We start from the raw sequence: 7,983 nt of genomic DNA, 5'->3' as shown, positions 1-7,983 counted from the left end.
TATATATATATATATATATATATATATATATATATAAGAGGCATACACTTTATCCTTCATCATGGATACATGCATGCATGCATGCATGCATGCATGCTTGTGTGCATGCATGCATGCAAGCTGACATTCAGGTTTGCATGCATCCATGCATGCATTCACGTATTCAGGTGTATATATATTATCATTTATGCACATGCATGCATGCATTGGGTGAATGCATGCATGCATTCAGGTGTACATTCATGTATATATGCATGCATGCATGCATTGAGCCGTGCATGCATGCATGCATGCATGCATGCATGTACACCTGAGGGCTTCTATAGAGTTCTAATGCTCTGCAATGCCTTGCCCATTAATGCCCTTGCTGTTGCTGCTGTTGTTGTTGCTGCTGCTGTTGCTGCTGCTGCTGCTGTTGCTGTATCACAAGCAGCAATTGCAGTAGCAGCAGCGGCGGCCGAAAGTGCAGCACGGGGGCTTCGTAAGAATTGTTCATGAGTGGGGGGGTTTAGGGTTTAGGGTTTAGGGTTTAGGGTTTACTGGACAGGGATCCAGAGGATAAATATAAAACTCTGCGGACCTCAAGTTCAGATTTATATCCAAACTCTTCAATGCATTTGATTTACCAGGATTAGGGTTTAGGGTTTAGGGTTTAGGGTTTAGCTCAATTGGAGTAGGAGTAGGATTGGGGGTGTTCTTCTTAGCAAGTCAGGGGTTTAGGGTTTAGTGTGTTGTACCCTAGATCTTCTTGTCTCCTGTCTAGGGTTTACAGTCTAGGGTTTATGACTAAGGGTTTTATTAATTAGGGTTTAGGGTTTAGTATTTCAGGTACGGCGTCCACCCTCGTCGTCCGTTGCTATATATGCTGTGTAAACCCTAAACCCTAGACCCTAGATCGACTCCCTTTATAAACCTTTTTTATCTGTATTTTGTATTATAAATAGAGATATAATCTTTGGTGTCAAGGGTTTATGCCCTTTTTGTTCAATGTAGGGTTTAGGGTTTAGGGTTTAGGGTTTAGGGTTTCGGTTGACGACGACAGCGGTCAGCATGGTGAGCGGCGGGTGTTATGTGTATTGGGGTGTCTGTCTGTCTTTTATAAGAAGTAAACCCTAATAAATAAAGTAAATGTATTAAATAAACTAAATAAAAGGAAAAAAAGAAGAAAAAAGGGAGAAAAAAGAAGAAAAATACCCCTCTTCCTCTATAAAGCAAAGACGACACAATCGATGAATGGCGAGCGGCGGCCTCTTGGGGTGTATGTGCACCTCTTCTTTTTTTTTGGGGCTTTTTTTCTTTATATAAATACAATTAAATTAATGCATGCATATAAATAAATAAGTAGATCAATACTTTTTCTTTTTTATTGCCCTGCATCCAGGTGTACATACACCCGAGAGTGCAGCACCGTACCGGTTAAAGAAGAACCACTGGCTCGCTTGCTGCTGCTGCTGCAGCAGCATCAGACGCAGCAGCAGCAGCAAACCATAAATCTTTTTCTAAGGACTATTCAATCTCTGTCTGCCTGTTAATCGCCTATTTCTTCCTGCTGCTGCTTCTTCTGCAGCTACGCCGACAGCTGTTGCTGCTGCTGCTGCTGCTGATATATTTGCTGCTGGGGTGTCTAGGCACCTCTATCTAAGTTGTTAAGGATTGCGTTTTGCATGCAGATAGATATTCTGCTGCTGGGGTTCGATTCCTAGCAGCAGCAGCAGCAGCAGCAACAGAGTAAACAACATGTCTACAAAAATCTCTTAGAGCAGCAGCAGCGCGAAGCAGCAGCAAGAAGCAGCAGCAACACAAGTGTCTCTTGTTCTGGCTGCTGCATGCAGAAAAAGGGACAATATGCCGCGTCTCCTAAGAGCAGCAGCAGCAGCAGCTGCTGCTGCTGCAGTCATCTGTCTCCTTAATGCTCCTGTCTCCCATCATTCAGTAAGCAGCAGCAAGGTAGTAAAACTCTTGCACATTGCACACACACATACACACAGCAGCAGCAGCAGCAGAAGCAGCAGCAGCAGCAGCAGCAGCAGCACGTTAGCTGCTGCGTCTCCTATATACATGTGTGTGTGTTGCAGTTGGAGACACCCAGAGGAGACACTCATCATGGCACATTTAAGCGTGCAAGTAAGCACCTGCAGCAGCAGCAGGAGCAGCAGGAGCAGCAGCATACATAGTACTCGTTGCATAAGCCAAGAAGCAGCAGCAGAAACAGCAGCAGCAACAGCAGCAGCAGCTGCTGCTCTTTTTTATGTGTCTCCTTTTTTCTTTAGGTTCTTTTTCTTCATATAATAAGGCCTCTTCTTTCTTACAAAAAGGAGACAGTTGCCACAGCACCATGAGGACCCCACAGCAGCAGCAGCAGCAGCAGCAGCAGCAGCAGCAGCGGCAGAAGCAGCAGCAGCACGAGCAGCAGCAGCAAGCATGTATGGGTTCCTCTACCTGCTCGCCTGTCTCGCTAGAGGAAGAGTTGGGTACCGTTAAGGGCCATGGTGGGGGCCCCCATCAGGGGGCCCCCCACCCTGGGGGCCCCCTATTACCCTTGGGGCACCTAGAGGGCCCCCTAGGTGGTCTTGTTAAGCATAAGATGGGTATAGAGGAGACAGTAAATAACGAGGACATAGGAGAGGAATTATTTAGCAGCAGCAGCAGCAGCAGCAGCAACAGTAGGAGGAGGAGGAGGAGGAGCAGCAGCAGCAGCAGCAAGAGGAGGAGCAGCAAGAAGAGGAGAAGAAGAAGGAATAGGAGTATAGCTGAGGTGTCTCCTGAGTTACGTAAGGAGTTGCTGCTGCTGCTGCAGCAGCACAGCACATCTTTTGTCTCTTCTTCTTATTCAGTACGTATACATACACAAGAAAGAAAGGCATTACTCTCCTTATTAAGGGGAGATATATATAATGACCAAGAAGAAGAAGAGGAAGGAGGAGGAGGAGAGGGAGGAGGGGAGGAGGAGGGGGAGGAAGAAGAAGAAGAAGAAGGAGAGGAGGAGGAAGAAGAAGGAGAGTTACGCGGTGTCTCCTTGATGCAACAATCTATGAGTAAGTCCTGCAGCAACTGCAGCAGCAGTAGCAGCAACTGCAGCAGCAGTAGCAGCAACTGCAGCAGCAGTAGCAGCAACTGCAGCAGGAGGAGCAGCAACTGCAGCAGGAGGAGCAGCAAGGGAGACAGAAAAGTAGCCAAAAAGAGAGAGAGAAAAAGAGACACATAAGGAGACAGTTAATGTATATTTATTATGTATATATTTATTTATTTATTTATTTATTTATGCATGCATGCATGCATGCAGGAGGGACAAAGATAGAGACAAATACAAGTAGTGGTGCACAAATGTATATAAATAATAAATGTATAATAAAAGGGGAGACAGAAGGAAGAAAGTATTATATAGGGAGAAGAATAAATATAAATAAATATATAAATAATAATAATATAAATATAAATAATAATATAATTAATTATATTAATAATAATTATTATTGTCTTACTAAGGAAGAAATAGATATAACAAAAAAAGAAGAAGAATGTATAGATGGATGCATGCATCCTCTTGCATGCATTGGGGCTGTTAAGGATAATATTATATATAATATTATTAATTCTTATTCTTCTTCTTCTTTTTCCTTCCTTTCTTCCTCTTCCTCCTCTTCTTCCTCTTCTCCTTCTTCTTCTTCTCCTTCTTCCTCTCCTTCTTCTTCTTTTTCTTCCTCCTCCTCCTCCTCTTCTTCTTCCTCCTCTTCTTCCTCCTCTTCTTCTTCTTCTTCTTCTTATTCTTATTCTTCTTTTGCTGAGGAAAGACAAATAGATATTGATGAACAACATATTAGGAAAGAATTCTGCAGTAAGTTTATCAATGCATGCATGCATGCATGCATACATGCATGCATGCATGCATCCATGCATGCATGCGTCTGTGCATGCATGCATGCATCTTTGCATGTGTTTATGTATGCATGCATCCATGCATGCATGCATACATGCATGCATGTTCACAGTCTAATGCATTAACCCTTTTATCCTCCCTTACATACATAGACGCATGCATGCATGCATGCATGTATGCATGCATGCATGCATGTATACACACCCTACACACGCATGCATGCATGCATGCATGCATGCATGCATATAAGGGAATAAAAGGGGCATTTTGCAGTAGCCAATGAGGGAAGTACAACAGGGAGACAGACATCTATAGGGTAAATAAATAAAATAAATAAAATAAATAAATAAATAAATAAATAAATAAATAAATGTATATATATATGTATACAGGTGTATCACGTATACAGAAAGAATTGGATGAATTATGCGGAGAAAATTCATTAGCTCGTTACCTACAAGGTTACTGGTTCTGTATAATATATAAAATAAATAATAATAATAATAATAATAATAATAATAATAATAATAATAATAATAATATAAATAAATATAATATAAATAATTGGGGAGAAGGAACTGCATGCATAGATAATTGCGGCAAAATTATTTCTTGTTATCTTCCTTCTTCTTTTCTTATATCTAAATTCCTTAATGAGCCTGTTAATACTATTAAACAATTAAAGAATAAATATTGTCGTAAGCTTCTGCTGCTCCTGCTGCTGCTGTTGCTGCTGCTGCTGCTGCTGCTGTTGCTGTTGCTGCTGTTGTTGCTGCTGTTGCTGCTGTATCGAGTTGTATTGCTCTTGTTGTTTTTCTCCCTTTTTTCTTTCTTATTTACCTAATAATATATACATATATACATAATTAATTACGTAATTAATTAATTAATTATATTTATATTAATTAATTAATTAATTTATTTATTTATTTATTTATTTATTTATTTATTTATGCATGCAGCTTGTGACGAAAGAATGCTAGATGGTGTATACAGAGGTTGCCAATATAAAACAAGATTAGGTTTTGTTTGTCAATCATGGGGAGAACAATATCCACATAAACATAATATAATAATAGATGAGGAAGAAGAAGAAGGAGGAGGAGGAGGAGGAGGAGGAGGAGGAGTAGGAGGAGGAGGAGGGATAGGAACAGAAGGAATAGGAGAAGGAGGAGAAGAAAAAAAAAAAAAAAAAATAATTAATCATAATTATTGCAGAAATCCTAATAAAGAATCTTTTATTTGGTGTTATACAACAAACCCTAATGTTAGATTTGATCTATGTGATCCTATTGGTAAGAAATACCATCAGCAGCAGCAGCAGCAGCAGCAGCAGCAGCAGCAGCAGCAGTAGTAGCAGTAGCAGTAGTAGTAGTAGTAGTACAGTAGTAGTAGTAGTAGGTGTTGCTGCTGCAGCAGCAGCAGCAGCAGTAGCAGTAGCAGTAGTAGTAGTAGTAGTACAGTAGTAGTAGTAGTAGGTGTTGCTGCTGCAGCAGCAGCAGCAGTAGTAGTAGGATAGGCAGCAAGAGAAGCAGCAGCAAGAGGAACAGATAAATGCAGCACGAATAGCAGCAACTGCAGCAACGAGTAGCAGCAACTGCAGCACAAGCAGCAGCAAATAAATAAATAAATAAATAAATAAATAAATGTTTTTTTTTCTTAGGTATAACACGTCAATATGTACAACCAGCATCAACATTTTCCTTAGAGTATGAGGAAGAAGGAGCAGGGATATATAAGGCCCTGCGCTTATTTGTTCGTAAGGAGGAGAAGGAGACAGTGTCTCCTTCTCCTTCTTCTTCTTCTCCTTCTTCTTCTCCTTCTTCTCCTTCTTCTCCTTCTTCTTCTTCTTCAAGATCTTCTTCTTCTTCCTCTTTTTCTCCTTTATGCGGATCTAATGACCTAATTGTCTCCTCAGGTGTCTCCTTACCTACTGATGAATTAGGCATGTATATAGATAAGCCAGATATAATAGTAGAGGAAGGAAAGGTAAAGAAATTAATATATAATAATATACAATTAAATGATGAATTATTTGGGGCTTTATTTGCATGCATATGTGATTATGAATACATTGCTAGTAATAAATATAAACAAACAGGAACATGTACAGATAATCAGGATTTTAATATACATGCAGGTATACTACAGATAATGGGTAAGTATATTAAATAAATAAATAAATAAATAAATAAATAAATAAATAAATTAATTAATTAATTAATTAATTAATTATTTATTTATTTATTTATTTACTTTTTTTTTTATCTTTTTATATTATATATATATTTTAATATACATGCAGATATACTACGGGTAATTAGTAATTTATTTATTTATTTATTTATTTATTTATTTATTTATTTATTTATTTATTTATTTATTTATTTATTTAGTGCTTTTTTTTTGTGTATACTGTAAGTATAGTCTAAAGATTGAGGACTTTAGTAAATAAATAAATAAATAAATAAAATAAATAAATAAATAAATAAATAAATAAATAAATAAATAAATAGTCTATGTGTTGCTGCTGGTGGTTATACAGGTCCTGTACCTTTTTCTTTTAATAGGATTCCTTCTTATAAGACAAGTGTCTCCTTTTCTTTGCCAGTAATAGGCATAGGTATAAGAAAAGGAGACAGATTAGATATAGCAAGGGACAATGGTAATAGTTCTTGTTTATTAAGATCCTTAGAGAGGACATTTAGTATAGCAAGAGGATTTAGTCCCTCCTCCTCCTCCTCCTCTTCTTCTTCTTCTTCTTCTGCTGCTGCTGCTGGTGCTGCTGCTGCTGCTGCTGCATCATGGCTGCAGCAAGCCTTCCGTATAGAGACTACTGTCTCCTTTGATGATATACAAGAGGCTAGACCTCCCTATACACTAGGGAATACAAATAAAATTAATTTATCTAAGGTAGATCAATATGTATTATGTTGGACAGGGGAAGGGACAGATGGCAAAGCAACAGGATTAGTTACTGTATTCAAGACTACAGGTATATAAACCCTAAACCCTAAACCCTAAACCCTAAACCCTAAACCCTAGAAAATGGAGAGGGAAGAAATATTTAGATATATATCTATAACCCTACTAAACCCTAAACCCTTTATTATTTAGTGTCTATAAGGTCACAAACAGGGTAGATTGAATTTTGAGGGTTTAGGGTTTAGGGTTTAGGGTTTAGGGTTTAGGGTTTATGTGTGTATATTTATTATTATTATATATAGGGTTTGATTCATCAACTACACAAGTAGCAACATATGCATTATCCTCTGCTGGTGCTAATGAGGCCCTCTTCTCCTTATTTGTTCTTTATGGGGGCCCCCCTCCTATAGACCCTAATAGTATAACATTTACATTAAGGGAGGCAACGGAGACACCATGCAAAGGAGACACTTTGGCTAAATCCGCCCAAATCTCTACTATGCAGATTGATGAGGAGAGACAAGTTGTTAGGGCAAGGTATGCATGCAAGCATGCATGCAGTTGCTGCATGCATGCAGTTGCTGCATGCATGCAGTTGCTGCATGCAGTAGCAGTAGCTGCATGCATAATGCATGCGTATAATGCATGCATGTGCCTATTTTAACCCATACAAGAAAGCCCTAATAAGTATCTAAGCTAGTTATAATGAATGCATACATGCATGCATGCATGTATGCATGCGCATGCATGCATAAGGCGGGGGGGAGAGGGATAATTATAATTATATTATTTGTTTGTGTATATATATATATATATGTTGCATGCAGCGGTCTCCTTTTGCGTCCTGGGTCTAGTGGTCAGCTGCATACAGGGTCCCTATTGCATGTATGCTTGGAGACAGAGGAGAGTACAGAGGGGAGAATAAGTACAATAGAGGAGAGAGTAGGAGACAGTTATAATAGTATAGAGGAGGAAGAGGAAGAAGAGGAAGAGGAAGAGGAAGAAGAGGAAGAGGAGGAGGAGAAGAAGAAGGGGAGGGAGAAGAAAAAGGAGACAAAAGGAGAAAAAAATATATTATTTGGTGGATTTGCCTCTGTAGGAGAATTCGGTCTCCATCAACCTTGGCAAATAATAAATAAAAGAAAAAAAGAAGAAAAAAAAAAAAAAAAAAAAAAAAAAAT

The sequence above is a fragment of the Eimeria maxima genome, genomic scaffold (assembly GCF_000499605.1).
Source record: "Eimeria maxima Weybridge genomic scaffold, Emw_scaff1001, whole genome shotgun sequence".
NCBI lineage: Eukaryota > Apicomplexa > Conoidasida > Eucoccidiorida > Eimeriidae > Eimeria > Eimeria maxima.
This window is presented reverse-complemented; position numbering follows the sequence as displayed.